Source organism: Carcharodon carcharias, chromosome 3 (assembly GCF_017639515.1).
Source record: "Carcharodon carcharias isolate sCarCar2 chromosome 3, sCarCar2.pri, whole genome shotgun sequence".
Classification (NCBI taxonomy): Eukaryota; Metazoa; Chordata; class Chondrichthyes; order Lamniformes; family Lamnidae; genus Carcharodon; species Carcharodon carcharias.
The window spans coordinates 92,468,308-92,488,007 of record NC_054469.1 but is presented as its reverse complement, the minus strand read 5'-3'; the positions used below and the strand labels follow the sequence as shown (position 1 = coordinate 92,488,007).

The following is a 19,700-nucleotide window of genomic DNA, read 5'->3' as shown; positions in this document are numbered from 1 at the left end:
CTAGTATTCCCTAATTTAGAGGGGAAGGTGGAGAGAAATCAGGGCAGTCAGAGATGAAATCATAACGTTCACAGTAAAGGTCGAGAGTTTACTGTGGGAGAGACAATTTTTGCCCGAAATTTTGCAACTGGACCGAGATGGATCCCTGGCATAATTGTCTCTGAAACAGGACCTTTTTCTTATCAGGTGGAAGTGAAAAACAGGATTGTTAGGAAACACGTGGATCATCTCAGAAGTTGAGAAATCCTCCAACAACCAGTTAATTCACCTGAAACCAAAGTAAAAACTTCGAATCCTAAGGTGCCAGATTGGCAAAGAATAGACATACCGGATGTCTCTGCTGAAGTAAATGATTCTGAATTGCCACTGTCTAGGGATTTCCCTGAAGCTGCAGTTCCTGTGCAAGTCAATCCAATAGAAGAATCTCCAGCTGTGGAGTTGTGTCGCTCTACCTGAATCCGAAAACCTTCTCAAAGACTAAATTTATAATGGCATGAACTGTATATAATTCAATATAATATGGGTTAGGATGTTTTCTAAAGTAGAGGGTAAAACAAAAGTAAAGGGGGAGGAATGTAATGATTGTAAGTTAAACCATTTCTTCCTGTTATGGGGATCATGTGACTGTATAGACCAATCAGCCCTAAGCGTGGGGAACCTGAGAGGCAGAGCTTTTCAGCCTTGGTCTTGGAACAAGCAGATAGTCTCCTCTGAAGTCTGCTAATAAATTTCACTGTTTCTTACAGGAAATCTGCCCAGCTCTCTCCAAGTTTATTACATTCACACCCTCTGCATCTGTCTTTATGCAGGACAAGATGGGACATAATCAACGGGAGAAGTCCCAGACCTGGGGTGGAGTGCCAGAGATCAAGGTTCTCACTCCACTTGTGAGCTGCTTGTTGGAGCTGGCTGGAGAGGACATGGACTGTTCCTGCAGTGCCGGTGAGGTCAGCACCAAACACACATGTGAGGGTCCTGCACCACATCACCTCTCTCTCAACTGTACTCTGAGTCCAGTGTTCTGTGTTCAACGTGGCTGCCAAGCACTAATAATCTCAGCTTTCTGTCCCAGGCACATCTGATAGGTTGCCCTCAGGCAAGCGTGACCCCAACCCCAGCGCTGAGAGCACCTCAGATGAGAACCCTGAGGGAAGCTCCATTGAAGACCCATCACAGCGCTCACCCGTACTCTCCAAAGCACAGCGACACACACCTCAGTGGGACCTAGATGTAGAGCAGCCTTGGGATCACAATCTGATGAGCACAGTACACAATCTGCGATAGCATAGTGGTATTGTTGCTGGACTAGTAATCCAGAGACCAAGGCCAATGCTCCTGGGATCCAGGTTCAAATTCTGCAACAGCAGATGGTATAATTTGAATTCAATAAAAATCTCGAATTAGAAGTCTAATGATGACCATAAAACCTTTGTTGATTGTTGTAAAAGCCTATATGGTTCACTAATTTCCTTTAGGGAAGGACATCAGTTGCCCTTTCCTGGTCTGGCCTACGTGTGACTCCAGATCCATGGCAGTGTGGTTGACTCTTAAATGCTCTCTGAAATGGCCACTCAGTTGTATCAAACTGCCACAAAGTCACAAAAAAGGAATGAAACCGACCTAGGCAATCTCAGCCCTGTCAACCCTGCAAAGCCCGCCTTACTAACACCTGGAGCTAGTGCCAAAATTGGGAAAGCTACCTCATAGATTAGTCAAGCAAAGCCTGACATAGTCATCCTCACAGAATCATATCTTACAGACAATGTCCCAGACACCATCATCATCATCACTGAGTATATCCTGTCTCTCCTGCAGAGGTGGTGGCACAGTGGTATACAGTCAGCAGGTAGTTGCCCTACAAGTCCTCAACATTGACTCCAGACACCATGAAGTCTTATGGCACCAGATCAAACATGGGTAAGGAAACCTCCTACTGAATACCAGTCCTCCTCCGTGTTGAACACCACTTGGAGGAAGCACTGAGGGTGGCAAAGGTGCAGAATGTACTCTGGGTGGGGGACTTCAATGTCCCTCGCCAAGAGTGGCTGTGTAGCACCAGTACTGGCTGAGTCCTAAAGGACATATCTGCTAGACTGGGTCAGCAGCAGGTGGTGAGGGAGCCAACAAGAAGGAAAAACATAGTGGGGGATTCCGTGATGGTAATGCCATTGAACATCAAGGGGCAATGGTTGGATTCTCTCTTGTTGGAGATGGTCATTGCCTGACACTTGTGTGGTGCAAATGTTATCTGCCACTTGTCAGCCAAAGCCTGGATATTGTCAAGGTCTTGGTGCATTTGGACATAGACTGCTTCAGTATCTGAGGAGTCACAAATGGTGCTGAACATTGTGCAATCATCAGCGAACATCCCCACTTCTGACCTTATGATGGAAGAAAGGTCATTGATGAAGCAGTGAAGATGTTTAAGCCTAGGACACTACACTGAGGAACTCCTGCTGTGATGTCCTGGAGCTGAGATGACTGACCTTCAACAACCACACCATCTTCTTTTGTGCTCCATATGACTCCAACCAGCAGAGAGTTTTCCCCCTGATTCCCAATTGACTTCAGTTTTGTTAGGGCTCCTTGATACCAGACTCGGTCAAATGCAGCCATGATGTCAAAGGCAGTCACTTGCGCCTCACCCCAGGAGTTCAGCTCTTTTGTCCATATTTGAACCAAGGCTGTAATGAGGTCAGGAGTTGAGTGGCCCTGACGGAACCCAAACTGGACATCAGTAAGCAAGTGCCGCTTGATAGCACTGTTGATGACCCGTTCCATTACTTTACTGATGATCAAGAGTGCGCTGATGGGGCAGGATTTGTTCTGCTTTTTCTGTACAGGACATACCTGCATAATTTTCCACATAGCCAGATAGATGCTAGTGTACTGTACTGGAACAGCTTGGCATGCGGACCGGCAAGTTCTGGAGCACAAGTCTTAGTACTATTGCTGGAATATTGTCAGGGGCCATAGCCCTTGCAGTATTCAGTGCTTTCAACAATTTCTTCATATCATGTTGGAGTGATATCATCCTCACCAACCTGCCAGCTGCAGATGCATCTGTCCAGGACAGTATCAGCAGGACTGACCACCGCACAGTCCCGCCTTCACATTGAGGATACCCTCCATCTTGTGTGGCACTACCGTCATGCTAAATGGGATAGATTTTGAACAATCTAGCAATTCAAGATTGGGCATCCATGAGGCACTGTGGGCCATCAGCAGCAGCAGAATTGTACTCAAACACAATCTGTAACTTCATGGCCCGGCATATCCCCACTCTACCATTACCATCAAGCCGGGGAATCAACCCTGATTCAACGAAGAGTGCAAGAGGGCATGCCAGGAGCAGCACCAGGCATACCTAAAAATCAGGTGTCAACCTGGTGAAGTTACAACAGAGAACTACTTGCATGCCAAACAACATAAGCAGCAAGTGATAGACAACCAACGGATCAAATCTAAACTCTGCAGTCCTGACACATCCAGTTGTGAATGGTGATGGATAATTAAACAACTCACTGGAGGAGGAGGCTCAGCAAATATCTCCATCCTCAATGACTGGGGAGCCCAGCAGATCAGTGCAAAAGATAAGGCTGAAGCATTTGCTACAATCTTCAGCCAGAAGTGCCGAGTGGATGATCCATTGTGGCCTTCCCCCGGAGATCCCCAGCATCACAGATGCCAGTCTCCAGCTAATTTGATTCACTCCACGTGATATCAAGAAATGGCTGAAGGCACTGGCACGTCAGAGGCTAGGAATAGTGCGACTAGTAATTCACCTCCTGACTCCCAAAGCCTGTCCACCATCTATAAGGCACAAGTCAGGAGTGTGATGGAATACTCCCCACTTTCCTGGATGAGAGCTTCTCCCACAACACTCAAGAAGCTTGACACTATCCAGGACAAAGCCCGTTTGATTGGCACCACATCCACAAACATTCACTCCCTCTACCACTGACACACAGTAGCAGCAGTGTGTACCATCTACAAGATGCACTGCAGGAATTCACCAAGGCTCCTTAGACAGCACCTTCCAAACCCATGACCACTACCATCTATAAGGACAAGGGCAACAGATAGATGGGAACACCACCACTTGCAAGTTCCCCTCCAAGCCACTCACCATCCTGTCTTTGAAATATATCACCGTTCCTTCACTGTCGCTGGGTCAAAATCCTGGGACTCCCTTCATAACAGCACTATGGGTATAACTACACTATAATTACTGCAGCGGTTCAAGAAGAACCACCCCCTTCTCTGGGGCAACTAGGGATGGGCAATAAATGCTGGCACAGCCAGCGAAGCCCATATGCCATGGATGAATATAAATAAAAAGGAGGCAGGGACATCAGCTTTAGCTCTGACGAAGGGTCATACAGACTCAAAATGTTAACTCTGTTTCTGCTGTCAGACCTGCTGAGTCTTTCCAGAATTTTCTGCTTTTCTTTGAGATAGGGACATCCTTGGTTGCCAGCACTTGGAGGACTGCTGGAGGAAAGGAACCTGCAGAGTCCAAGTCAGATGATGAGCCCCTGGACTCAGTTTTCAATCAGTTGCTGGAGCTGCAAAGACAATCACAGGAACATCAGGAGACCTGATAATTCCTAGGGCCTGATGATCTACATCCCAGTGTGCTAACAGATGTAGCCATGGAAATAGTGAGTGTGCTGGTTGTCATCTTCCAAAAATTCTGTAGATTCTGGAATACTCCTGGCAGATTGGAAGGTGGCAAATGTAACCCCACTATTTAAAAAAGGAGGGAGGGGGAAAGCAGTGAATTACAGACTGGTTAGCCTAACATCAGTAATAGGGTAAATGCTAGAGTCTATTATAAAGGATGTGATAACAGGACACTTAGAAAATATCAACAGGATTAGACAAAGTCAACGTGGATTTATGAAGGGGAAATCATGTTTGACAAACCTACTGGAGTTTTTTGAGGATATAACTAGCAGAATAGATAAGGGAGATGTCGTGGACATGGTGTTTTTGGATTTTCAGAAAGCTTTTGATAAAGTCTCACATAAGAAGTTAGTGTGTAAATTTAAAGCACATGAGATTGGGGTTAATATATTGGCATGGTTTGAGAATTGGTTAGCAGACAGGAAACAGAGAATAGGAATAAATAGGTTGTTTTCAGAGTGTCAAGTGTTGACTAGAGGAGTACCGCAGGGGTCAGTGCTTGGGCCCAGCTATTCACAATATATATCAATGATTTGGATAAGGGAACTAAATGTAATATTTCCATGTTTGCTGATGACACAAAACTTGATGGGAATGTAAACAATGAAGAGAGTGTTAAGAGACTTCAAGGTGATTTAGGCAGATTGAGTGAGTGGGCAAAAACATGGCAGATGCATTATAACATGGATAAGGGTGAAGTGATCACTTTGGTAGGAAAAATAGAATGGCAGAGTATTTTTTTAAATGGTGATAAATTGAGAAATGTTGATGTACAAAGGGACCTGGGTGTCCTTGTGCACCAATCACTGAAAGCAAACATGCAGGTGCAGCAAGCAGTTAAGAAGGCAAATGATATGTTGGCCTTCATTGCAAGAAGACTTGAGTACACGAGCAATGAGGCGTTACTGCATCTGTACAGCGCCTTGTTGAGACCACATCTGGAGTATTGTGTAGAGTTTTGGTCTCCTTACCTAAAAAAAGGATATACTTGCCACTGAGGGAATGCAGCAGAAGTTCACCAGACTGATTCCTGGGATGGCAGAATTGTCATATGAGGAGAGATTGGGCTAATTGGGCCTTTTTTCACTGGAGTTTAGAAGAACGATAGGAGATCTCATTGAAACATAAAATTCTGACAGGGATGGACTGACTGGTTACAGGGGGGTTATTTCCTCTGGCTGGGGTGTCTGGAACAAGAGGTCACAGTCTCACCGTCCACATTCAGGCTGAGATGATAGCACCGGCATGCCAACACACTGACGTCAACGCTGGGAGAATGGTGGCCACCCCGGAGATCTTGGTCCAGGACATCGGTCCTGCACTGCTGTGCAGGCTGAACTCCATCGCCGACGCCATAGTTGGCCTTTAACGCAAGGGTGGCCCGATCTCATTCCAGTCTCCCTTCTCCTCAAGGAGTCAGCCAGGGGCCCTCGGGCACCCATAAGGAGGAGGATCAGTAGCTTGACACTCCGGGGCCATCCACCCAGATGACTCTGGGATTATCCGGCCCATCTGAATCCCCTCTTCCACTGACCTGAATAGCTCCAGCTCTACGTATCCATGAGGGTGTCACTTCCACACAGCAGGCCCCTGATAGCCAGCCTCTGGTCTTGGCCCTCCAGAGGACGCATGCTGGAGTCATCATAGACAAGGTGTCACAGTCAGTAGGCTGCCTCCACCTCTGCTGTGGATATTGTGGGAGCACCAAGACATAGCGGCAGGGTTAGGAAGGTTAAGAAAATGTAACTGCACAGCCGGCACAAGTGTTAATCACTTGTACATAATGTTTACTGTTGTAAGTAAATTCCCAAGGATGCTTCCTTGCCTATGGCTCCTTATTGTGATGAGCAGTGCTCGGGTCGCTCAGATGTGAAACCTTGGTTCCTGCACAAGATAAAGGCAGGTGTCTCAGTCCAGGGCCTCTTCCCTGTGCAGTGTGTAACCTTCAGAGCAAAGTGATAGTCTGGCTTCACAATCACTGGACATATTAGTGATGTCTGCACCTTGATGGTTCTTGTTATTGCCACTAGAATGTCATGGGCAGGCGTCACAAAGTTCTGTCATTCTCTCTGTGTGCTCTCAGCGCCTTAGAGGTGGGGCTGACCCCCATCTCTTCAGCTGTGCTCCTGTAGGGGTCAGGTGCTGAAGGCTGACAAAGGATCAGGCGCATTTAAAGTTTCACGACTGCTTCTCCATGATATGACTCTGATCACAGAGCGCAAGTGAGCTGCCTTCAACTAAACAGGAGTCAGATATTCACAGAGGCTATGTACAGATCTATGGAATGCCCTCGCTGCATGTCGTCATCATCCTCCTAGAATCAGGTGACTATCTGGGCCTCCGCTGTGTCTCCATGACATGAGCCTGAGCACTGAGGGTATGTGCGCTGCCATCAACCACACAGGAGTCAAACGTTCACAGATGCAAGGTGAGGATGTCAGGACTGTCCTCACCGCATCTCGTCATCATCCTCCATGAATCTTGTGGCAATGAGGGCCTCATGAGTGCGCCTGACTCATTGGGCCAGTGCAATGGCCTCATATCTGACATCCGCGCCTTCCAGGACCTCTTCACTGTCATTCCCTTTGACCTCCTCCTCATCAGAGGAGACATGCAGCTCCTCCGTCTCCTCCTCAGCCTGGTCCTCCACCCATTGCAGCACCAGGTTGTGTTTTGTGCAGCAAGCTATGATGATGCACGACGCCCTTTGGCGGTTGTATTGCAGTGCTCCACCAGACCTGTCAACACATCGGAATCAGATGCCTAGCGTTTGCTCTACTAAAGTCCAGCTCAGGGCATGAGCTTCATTATACCGTTGCTCTGTTGCAGCCTGAGGCCACTGTATGAGTGTCATCAGCCACTGTGGGTAGCCCTTGTCCCCAAGGAGCCAACCCTGGAGCCACTGTGGACCATGAAACATGTCAGGGATCTGAAACCTGCTAAGGATGTGGGAATCATGGATGCTCACTGGAAACCATGTACGGTGTGTTTGTGGTGATCGTACACTAGTTGAACATTCAGTAAGTGGAAACTCTTGCAGACTGCTTGTTGCCACGGAGACCTAAGCACTATGTGAGTGAAATCAATGGCATCCTGCATCTGTGGAAAACTAGGGATTTGTGCAAATCCCAATGTTCTTGCTTCCTGGCTTTCTTGATCCCAGGTGAAATGCACAAAGTTCTGTCCCTTCGTGAAGATGTCATCCATGACCTCTTGGATACACTTGTGTGTGGAGGCTTGCGAGATTCCACACAGAGCACCTGTGGAGCCCTGGAAAGAAACACGGGCGTAAAAATTGAGCGTCGCGGTCACTTTCATGGCCACTGGCAGTGGATGCCCTCCCTGTCCCCGGCACCAAATCCTGCAGCAGGTAGCATATGCGACCAGCCAGTTCCCTAGAAATGTGCCATCTTCAGCAACACTGGTTCTCAGTCATCTGCAGGAATGACAAGCTCCGCCAATAGACCCTGGGGCTATCAAGGCGCCCACGAGCGATAGCTCTCTGTGGATCTTCAGCTGCATGCACAGCAGGCCCTGACGCCCCTTCATCTTGAGGGAAGTGTTCCTCCCTTTGCCAAGCCAGGCGACTCCACTGCACTCTTCTTCTTCTTCTCTGCTCCCTGTAAGCCATGAGGCATACTGCTAAATCACCAGGCTCCAAGATACTGATGTTCTCCTCCTGCAGGATCAAAGAGAGAGAGAAAGACGCATGGCTTAGTGTAGGTGTCATAAGAACATCTCTTGGTTCAGTCGGAAGGCCCCTTCACGCATGCAGGAGAATACTAGTAACTACTTGGATGGCCATTGTGTAATCTGCTGATTGTGTAGTGCACTTTATAGCTGTCCGAAACCCCACCCACCTTTGCCCCACTCCACTTGACCGGTGGCAGCTTCGACCACTAGGCTGCATGCTGTGCTTTCAGCTTGAGCACAGGCATTCTCTTAACACACATTGCAAGGCTCTGCTGTCAGCTGAAACCATGAAGGATACTGGTCCAGACCCTAATGAAGGCAAAGAATTCTGAGTGCCTCCATCAGTGACTGAGCCATGGCCACCTTTCGCAAGGCAGTTTCCTAGTTTGTCAATTGTTCTGCTACCCCCTAAAATGCACATTAATTTGCAGTCTGTGCCCAAGCAGTGAAAAGCTCAGGAGCATTTGGTGCTTTCATGCTTTTGCGTTGCTTGAATGCGCAGAAAAGCTTCAGAGGCCCGACTCCAAGCACGTCAATGGAGCTGTTGCTGAATGGTCTCAGCTGTAGAAGAATGCTCACTTTTGACAAGCTTTTCCAAGTGTGTGACTGCTTCCCTCACCACATCCCCGGCACGTGCTTGTGTTCTTCCTTCAAACTGTGGTGCCTTGCACACATCTCTATGTCCCCTGGCCTGACCAACACTGAAGCCTTGCCCCGGCACCGCACTGAAAGCCAGCAGGAAAAAGCAACTTGCCTGTGACCCCCACAAATGCAAGGTGCCTCTTCCTTGATGTCCTATGAGCAATGCTCCCGAGCATTGCGCAAGGTTGGTGTACACTCACTTCTGAATTCCCCTCAAAAGTTCAGCTCGCCAGATGCATGCCTTTTAAAGGCAGTCTTGTAGAATGCCATTCTGAAGTCACACTGACATGGGTGGTAAATTTGACAAGGGGGGATGATTCCAGTGTGAGGGCACAATAACGAGATGTAAATGCATTTCAGTTAAGATCCAATGTTGGACAGTGGAAAATGTGGCCCGCCATCGATGATCGAAGCGGACGATCGCAAACTGATTTCTTGACAGCATGAAACCGATTTTTGGCCTTCTTGCCATATTGTCCGCTCCTGCCCACCATGACGCATGCAGCCAATGGGATGGATGATTCCGCCTAGCGTAAGATAATATCATCTCAGATCCCAGCCCATGGACACCTTCTGGACAGCCCTGAGCACAAACTGGCAGTGTACCATGGCCAACGCATGTGCAGACACAATACCTGCAGAGATGGAAGAAATCAGAAACGTGTCCCAGGAAGATATGACCCAGGAAGATATGACCCTGTTTGGCCTTCTTGCCATATTGTCTGCTCCTGCCCACCATGACGCATGCAGCCAATGGGATGGATGATTCCGCTTAGCGTAAGATAATATCATCTCAGATCCCAGCCCATGGACACCTTCTGGACAGCCCTGAGCACAAAATGGCAGTGTACCATGGCCAACGCATGTGCAGACATAATACCTGCAGAGATGGAAGAAATCAGAAACGTGTCCCAGGAAGATATGACCCAGGACACAAAATAAAAAGTAATTAACAGGACAGTCACTGAAATTCCGGGACACTTGATCACCCTGGTTGGACAGGGTGTAATACAATGCACCCTCTTATTGAGTGCCCTCTGTTATCACCATGTCCACCATGATCACCTATTTCACCAGGACCATTTGCTCCTCACCTGTAATACTGGTTATTTCCACAACTCAATCCTCCATTGGTGTGATTATCTGGAAGTACGGCACTTCCCCACCTGTTTGGCCCTCTCCTGGGCACTTCATACCCATTTCTCCTGAAAGGACAAAAGGGAGTGACATAAGATACTGCTGTCCTCTTTGGCCAATGCCATCTTCTCCTATTCATTAAAGGTGCATGTTTCAGTGGTTACAGGTCCTCAGCTACACTGTGGCTCTAAGCCATTCTGAGGGGTAGTAAGTCCCCTGGGCATACACTCCTCCGATGTTCAGGAACAGCATGCTCTGTGGTTCCTCAGATGGTGTTTCTACTGGAGGGTGAAAACCCAGAGGTCTGTCCTGAGAGTCGGAGGTTGCACTCATCTTGCTAGAGTGAATCAGGTCATTGAACCTCTTCTACACAAGGATTGGCTACCAACATTTCTGCAACTCACAGTGGCTGCTATTTCAACCCAGGCTTGTTTTGTCTGTACAGATGGCCTTCTCCTGCCACCCTCCTGGAAAATGATGTCTCTCTTCACCGTCATGGCCTCCAGCATCACTTCAAAGTCACTGTCAGAAAAATTAGGCATTACCTTGCTCTGGGTCCCAGGTCCCTGACTCTCCTGGGACATTATGAAATTATCCCTCTACTTGCAGTAGGGAATTGGCAGCCACAGTGATGGCTGCCCATGCTGACTTTCAGTCTGATCCGCACTTCATTTGGCCTTCTTCCATTCTCACACCCATGGCTGCTAATTGGCTTCTGAACCCATCTTCCTTTCAATTAAGCCCATGGAAAGCGTGTCTCAATTCTGTTTTCCCCCAGGCACAGGTTCAAAGCCCAGAAAGAACCCTGACTTCCATTCAGCCAGGTGAGAGGATGCCTCCATGTTTAAGCGACCCCTCTGTTTCTTACCTGCCATTATCACCTGCTGTTCCTCTCAAGCTGGAAGGCCGGAGTTGCCCTCCAGCTTTACAAGCCCACTAGCCCCCACTTAATTGGAAAGGGAACCTGTCTCCATGCCAATAAAGAGGGCATCTTTCTGAAAATCACAATGAATGACTGTTTCCCTCCCAACTCTGTCCCCACTGCTCGGGGCATGGGTTTGGACCACAAAAGTAGTCATGATGTCTGTTCCCTACTCCTGTCAGGGAACTTCAGCCCTTAAAGTCTGATGTGTTAAAACCTAATATTAGATAGGTTTAAAATCCATCAATATATTAGAATACAGGCACTCACTTCAGATACAATGATACTTTAGCCTTTGACAGCTACATTCAGGTTCCTACAATGTGGGCAAGTTGATTAAAGTTTGCTTTACGTTAAATTTAAGTGTGATTCCAAAACTTGTGTGCAAAGGGGACATCTCATAGTAGTGTGAGTACATAATACACAATCTTCTTTCCATCCATTAAAATTCTTAAGTTAAAGTTAAAATGAATGGACAGAAAATCTAACAACTTTCTGCGTCTAACAACTTTCTAAGATGCACTCACTGTGAGGGCTACTCCCCGCTGGATTGTAAACTGAAGCCCTGTAATTCTTATTGCTGTCTGTGATTTGATTGACCACCATAGTAGCTGTGTCATAGAACTGAGGAGGTCTTGGAGACTGAATGAAACTGCGGCAATGAAATGATGCCATGTGACAGTAGAACAAACTCTCCCTGCTATTTTTGAGGAAGTATTAATTTATTTATTCTAAGCATCATTGGCAAGATTATCATTAAGAGAGTGGGAAAGGGGCAAATCAGAGCTTTCCAACTGAGCTTGTGGCTTTGTATAGTGCTGTCCCATTCAATGAATGTCATGTGTTTGAGCTGAAAAACATTATAGAAAGAATCATACAATGAAAGTGGAGTGTGAAGGTACTATTTCAGGGAACACTTTGACATTTCTTTTTCTTCTGTTTTTTTTAGGGATTGGTGAGTAGAACATGCCACAGCTAATGCTCTTTAGCAAATCAGCATCTTACAGCAACTTGTGTTACCATCACTGCCTCTGCAAACATGAGCACAGCTTCCAGCAGCATCTAAATAGCAATAGCAAAGACAAAGTGTGGAATGGATCACAACAACAAAGGATGAGGAGCTGATGAGGACACCCAAAGATAGAAATCTGCTGTCCAGAGTTGCAGCATTGTTTCAGTCTCTGTTGTGGTACCTGAGCATTTACACCAATTGGGATTGGCATACAAATATAGATTGCTTTTTTGAACATAGTTGTCTACATGAGTTACTTTTGTTCATGCCATATACTTTGCAAGCAGTACTGAGGGATTCACCAAGTTGTAGGTGAACTATTCACTGCATCAGACTCTTCCATGGGTCACATGGCAATTCCTGTGGCATGTGCAGTAGTCCTCAGTAACACAGGTCATTGATAACATAGACAAATAGAGACATTTACAGCACAGAAGAGGGCCATTTGACCCATCAGGTGCATGTTGGCCTAAAAAGAACTATCCAGCTTAATCCCACCTTTCAACTCTTGGCTACCACATTTCAAAAGCATTTCCAAGTGTGTTTTAAATGTCCCCACCACTGTTTCAGGCAGTGAGTTGCAGATCTCCACCTCCCTTGGAGGTGGGGGTGGGGAAAGCGGGGAAATACTCCTCCACTCCCCTCCAATCCTTACACCAACTACTTTAAACCTATGCTCCCTTCTCTGCTAACAGAAATAGGTCCTTTCCAGCCACTCTAGCTGCAGCTCATAATTGTGTACATCTCAATGAAATCTTCCCTCAACTTCCTCTGATCCAAAGAAAATAACATCAGTCTATCCAATCTTCCCTCGTAGTTTAAATTATCCATTCCTGGCAACATCCTCATAAAACTCTTCTGTATCCTCTCTAGTGTGATCATAATTCTCTTGGGTGCAGTGGCCAGTACTGTACACAATATTCTACCTGTGGTTTAACTAATGTTTTATACAGGTTTAGCACCACCATCCTGTTCTTACACTTTAGGCCTTGGTCAATAATGGAAAGATTTTTTGAAATTCTTTCATGGGACGTGAACATCACTGGTTAGGCCAGCATTTTTTTGCCCATCCCTAATTTCCCTTGAAAAGGTGGTGGTGAGTTGCCTTCTTGAACTGCTGCAGTCCCTGTGTTGTAGGTACACCCACAATGCTGTTAGAAAGGGAGTTTTCAGGACTTTGACCCAGTGACAGTGAAGGGACGGCGATTTTGCTCCAAGTCAGGATGTTGTGTCATTTGGAGGGTAATTACAGATGGTAGTCTTCTCATGCGTCTGCTGCCCTTATCCTAGTAGGTGGTAGAGGGTCGCAGGTTTGGAAGGTGCTATCAAAGGAGCCTTAGTAAGTTGCTGCTATGCATTTTGCATATGGTACACACCGCTGCCACTGTGCTTTGGTGGTGGAGTGAGTGAATGTTTAAGGTGGTGGATGGGATGCTGTTCAAGCGGGTTGCATTGTCTTCAATGATGAAGAGCTTTCTGCATGTTATCAGAGCTGCTCTCATCCAGGCAAGTGGAAAATATTCCATCACACTCCTGACTTGTGCCTTTTGGAAGAATAGCCTTTGGGAAATCAGAGGGTGAGTTACTCCTTTCAGAATTCCTAGCTTCTGACCTGATTTTGTAGCCATGGTTTGACTGATCCAGTTCAGTTTCTGGTCAATGGTAACCCGAGGATGTTGACTTTGGTGGATTCAGTAATGGTAATGCCATTGAATGTCAAGGGAGATGATTAGATTCTCTCTTGTTGGAGATGGTCATTGCTTAACACTGTTTTTGGTATGAATGTTACTTATCACTTATCAGCCAAGGGTGAATGTTGCCCAGCTCATGGGCATGGTCTGTTTCAATATCTGAGGAATCGCAAATGACACTGAACGCTGTGAAATCATCAGTGAACATCCCCATTTCTGACCTTATGATGAGAGAAAGTCATTGTTGAAACTGTTGCAGGTTGGGCCTAGGACACTACCCCGAGGAATTCCTTCAGCAATAGAAATACCTGGAAAAACTCAGCAGGTCTGGCAGCATCGGCGGAGAAGAGCAAAGTTGATGTTTAGAGTCCTCATGACCCTTCAACAGAACTAAGCAGAAATAAGAAAGGGGTAAAATATAAGCTGGTTTAAGGTGTTTTTCAACATCTCTTTGTTCTTTTGTCTGTGGCATCTTTTGGTTATCTCCTATCACTGCTTGCTTGTCCCAACAACACCCCCCAACTTTTTCCCCCCTGCCACCTTAAACCAGCTTATATTTCACCCCTTTCCTATTTCTACTTAGTTCTGTTGAAGGGTCATGAGGAACCAAAATGTCAACTTTGCTCTTCTCCGCCGATGCTGCCAGACCTGCTGAGTTTTTCCAGGTATTTCTGCTTTTGTTTTGGATTTCCAGCATCCGCAGTTTTTTGTTTTTTTCCTTCAGTGATGTCCTGGGATCAAGATCACAGAATCATACAGTGCAGAAGAGGCCCTTCGGCCCATCGAGTCTGCACCGACACATGAGAAACACATGACCTACCTACCTAATCCCATTTAACAGCACTTGACCCATAGCCTTGAGTGTCATGACGTGCCAAGCGCGCATCCAGGTACTTTTTAAAGGATGTGAGGCAACCCGCCTCCTCCACCCTCCCGGGCAGCGCATTCCAGACCGTCACCACCCTTTGGGTAAAAAAATGTTTCCTCACATCCCCCCTAAAACTCCTGCCCCTCACCTTGACCTTATGTCCCCATGTATCTGACCCTTCAACTAAGGGGAACAGCTGCTCCCTATCCTCCCTGTCCATGCCCCTCATAATCTGGTACACCTCGATCAAGTTGCCCCTCAGTCTTCTCTGCTCCAACAAAAACAACCCAAGTCTAGCCAACCTCTCTTCATAACTTAAATATTTCATCCCAGGCAACATCTTGGTGAATCTCCTCTGCACCCCCTCCAGTGCAATCATATCCTTCCTAAAATGTGGCGACCAGAACTGCACACAATACTCCAGCTGTGGCCTCACCAAGGTTCTATACAACTCCAACATGACCTCCCTACTTTTGTAATCTATGCCTCAATTGATAAAGGCAAGTGTCCCATATGCCTTTTTCACCACCCCACTAACATGCCCCTCCGCCTTCAGAGATGTATGGACACACACATCTTCCTGTAGCCCAAGACAATGAACCTCACTGAACCACCTGACCAATCTTTGTGTCTTCCGCAAACTTTCTAATCCTACCCCCCACATAGTCATCTATGTCGTTTATATCAATGACAAATAATAGAGGACCCAGCACAGATCCTTGTGGTACGCCACTGGACACTGGCTTCCATCCTTCTGTCATCACCCTCTGTCTCCTACAGCTAAGCCAATTTTGAATCCACCTTATTAAGTTACCCTGTATCCCATGTGCATTTGCCTTCTTTATAAGTCTCCCATGTAGGATCTTGTCAAAGGCTTTGTTGAAATCCATATAAACTACAACAACTGCACTACCCTCATCTACACACCTGGTCACCTCCTCAAAAAATTCAATCAAATTTGTGAGGCATGGCCTTCCTCTGACAAAGCCATGCTGACTATCCCTGATCAAACCTTGCCTCTCCAAGTGGAGATCGATTCTCTCCTTCAGAATTTTGTCCAATAGTTTCCCTACCACTGACATGAGGCCCACTGGCCTATAGTTCCCTGACTTATCTCTACAACCCTTCTTAAATAGTGGAACCACATCAGCTGCTCTCAGTCCTCTGGCATCTCCCCTGTGGCCAGAGAGGAATTAAAAATTTGGGCCAGCACCCCTGTGATCTCCTCCCTTGCCTCCCTCAGCAGTCTGGGACACAAATCATCCAGACGTGGAGATTTGTCCACTTTTAAGCCTGCCAAAACCTCCAATACCTTGTCATTCCCTATATCAATTTGCTCAAGAACCTCACTGTCTCTCTCCCCAAGCTCGATACCTTCATCTTCATTCTCTTGGGTGAAGACGGATGTGAAGTATTCATTCAACACTCTAGCAATGTCATCTGGCTCCACCCATAGATTGCCCCCTTGGTCCCTTATGGGCCCTACTCTTCCCCTAGTTATCCTCTTCCCATTGATATACTTATAGAATATCTTGGGATTTTCCCTACTTTTACCAGCCAGATGATTGGCTTCCAACAACTACAACCATCTTCCTTTGTGCTAGGTTCCACTCAACTAATGGAGAGCTTTCTTGATTCCCATTGACTTCAATTCTGCCTTGGCTCCTTGATGCCATGCTCAGTCAAACGCTGCTTTGATGTCAAGGTCAATAACTCTCATCTCACCTCTTGAAGTTAATTTCTTTTCTTCATATTTGGATTAAGTCTATAATGAGGTCAGGCACCGACTGAAGTATCCTGTGCGCCTTCTTGACCACCTTATCTCCCTGCCCTACCACCTTTAAGAACCTGTGGTCAAACATTCCAAGTCCTCTTTGTCTCTCTGCACTTTTCAGAATCCTACCATTTGTTGTGTACTCCTTGCTTTGTTTATTTTCCCCAAATGCTCTATCTCATATTTCTCTGGCTTGGATTCCATTTGCCACTTTTCTGCCCACCTGAGCAGCCCATTAATATTGTCCTGCAATCTACAGCTTTCTTCCTCACTAGCAACCACATGGCCAATTTTCATATCATCTGCAAACTTCTTAATCATAATTCCTACATTCAAATCTAAATCATTGATATATGCCATGAACAGGAAGGGGCCTACTATAAACAGTCTGCCAGTCATAAAAATACCTGTCAGCCATCGACTTTTGCTTCCTACAACTGAGACAATTTTGGATGCAGCTTGCCATTTTCACCTGGGTCCTATGAATTTATAATTTTCAGACCACCCTGCCACGTGTCATTGCTGAGAACCTTGCTGAAATCAGTATGGACTATGTCAAACACTCCACTTTAATTGATCCTCCTTGTTAAGCAACGGCACATCAATAGTCATCTTCCCATCCTTCAGTACCATACCTGTAGCCAGAGAAGATTGGAAAATGTTGGTCAGAGCTTCTTCCCTTGCTTCTTTTACCAGTCTGGGACACATTTCATCTCAGTCTAGTGATACTCACTTTCAATGATGCTACACACCATAATATTCCCTCTTTCACTAGGTTTATCCCATTCAATATTCCACACATTTCCTTGACTCCAATGTCTGCTTCATCCCCCTCTTTTGTGAAAATAGGTGCAAACTAGTCATTAAAAATCATATCCATACCTTCAACTCCACACATAACTTATCTATCTGGTCTCTAATCGGACCTACACGTTCCTTCATTGTCCTTTTGCCCTTTAAATATTTATTTATAAACCAACTTTGAGTTTCGCTTGATTTTCCTATTCAATTTCATCCCGGCACTGACTAAACTCCTCTAGGCTTTCTGCAGTATTGAGCTTTTGGCATCTGACATATGGGCTGGAATTTTGACCCCCACTGGGAGCACGCTGACAGGCAGCGGAAAAGGTGGGGTGTAAAATCGAGTGCGATGGTGGGGGGGGTGGGGGAGTGCCATGCATGTTGTCTACATGCCTCTGCTAGTATTTTGCCAGCAGTGAAGGGTGCCCAAGCCACTTGGTGAGGTTTCCCAGTAAACTCTAGTGGCCTGGCTGCTGACTTCGGGGGAGGGGGTCGTGGTGGTAGAAGTGGGGTGCAGGGTCGCTCCTGTTTGGTCACCCTGTGTCCAACAAAGGACAATCCCAGTGGAAAGGGCCATCACCATTTGAACTCCTTTTTGATCCCCTTTTTTCAAATATTTATTTTTTACTTTTATATATATATATATATATTTCCCACCTATTTTTAATTTATTTCCATTTTTATTCATTGCTTTATCCCCACCTTTTAGCCTATTTCAATATTTTTTCCCACACCATCCCCTCCCCTCACCCCACCCCCACTTGGGACATCTGTCACTTGCTCATACTGCTTTCTACATTTAATGTCACCATTAGCACCAGCTTTAGCCAGTATCACTACCATCAACACCTCTTCGACCTTTTGTTTATGACATCTTTTGCAATCTCTCCTTTGCCTCCACCTATCATTAGCCTTCTATCCAGTTTCACCTATCCACCCCCGCTTAAACAATATATATGTCACCATAATTTTATTTCTCTTTAGTTCTGAAGAAGAGTCATACAGATTCGAAACGTTAACTCTGTCTTTCTCTCCACAGATGCTGTCAGACCTGCTGAGTTTTTCCAGCACTTTTTGCTAATGTTTCAGATTTCCAGCACCTGCAGCATTTTGCCTTTACCATTCAGTGGTTGTTTCCTGTCCACCTTTGTCAAATCACATATCTGATCAGAAAAATTTGCTTTTCTCCTATTCAAATCTTTTATTCTTGGTCTATCTTTATCCTTTTCCATAAATCAGTTATATTTAGTGTAGTTTGATCAGAACCACCAAAATGCTCATTCTTCAACCTTCCAAGCTTCATTGCCTAAATCTAAGTTCCAAACTGCCCCTTCTCTTGTTCAGCTTACTACATACAGCTAAAACAAAGTTTTCTGAATTTTAAGAAGTGTGGCCTGTACACTTTTTACACTATTTCTATCCTAGTTAATATTTGGGTATTTGAAATCCCCTGCTATTTCTACCCTTCTCAGCAATTTGCCTACATATTTGGTCTAACTCCCTCTGACTGTTAGGGGGTCTATGGTATAATCCCAGCAGAGTGATTGCCCGTCTTTCAATCTTCAGTTCAACACATATGGCCTAATTTGATGGTCCTTCTAGCATATCATCCCTCACAGCTGTAATTATTTCTCTAATCAATATTGTGACTCTCACTCTTTTTTTAATTCCCTTCTTTATTCTGAGTACCCTATAATCAAGAATATTGAAGCTTTCCTTAAGCCATGTTTAAGTATTAACTATGATATAATACTGCTAAGTCTCTATCTGTATCCTCATCCTCCTTATTCCTTACACTTCTTGCATTGAAGATATATCAATGTGGAGGGAACCAACAAGAGTGAACAACATGCTTGACCTCACCCTCACCAACCTGCCTGCTGCAAATGCATCTGCCCTTGACAGTATCAATAGGAGTGACCAGCACACAGTTGTTCTGGAGACGCAGCCTCGGCTTCACATTGAGGATACCCTCCATCATGTTGTATGGCACTACCACCATGCTAAATGGGATAGATTTTGAACATATCTAGTAACTCAAGACTGGGCATCTATGAGGTGCTGTGGGCCATCATCAGCAGCAGAATTGTACTCACCCACAATCTGTAACGTCATGGCCCAGCATAAGCCCGATTCCACCATTACCATCAAGCCGGTGGATCAACCCTGGTTCAATGAAGGGTGCAGGAGGGCATGCCAGGAGCAGCATCAGGCATACCTAAAAATGAGGTGTCAACCTGGTGAAGCTATAACATAGGACTACTTGCATGCCAAATAGCATAAGCAGCAAGTGATAGGCAGGGCTAAGCAATCCCACAACCAATGGATCAGATCAAAGCTCTGCAGTCCTGCCACATCCAGTCATGAATAGTGGTAGACAATTAAACAACTCACAAATATCCCCATCCTCAATGATGGAGGAGCCCAGTGCATCAGTGCAAAAGATAAGGCTGAAGTATTTGCTACAATCT

General features: G+C 45.9%; 1 long non-coding RNA gene across 1 annotated transcript in view; it reads left to right on the top strand.

The window, feature by feature from the left end:
- LOC121276382 overlaps positions 1-12,330 on the top strand; it is a 35,893-nt gene extending 23,563 nt beyond the window's left edge. The window contains exons 2-3 of the long non-coding RNA XR_005942648.1: positions 810-942; positions 12,033-12,330. This is a non-coding gene — a long non-coding RNA (uncharacterized LOC121276382). The remainder of the gene's footprint in view (positions 1-809; positions 943-12,032) is intronic.
- Positions 12,331-19,700: the final 7,370 nt, after the last annotated feature.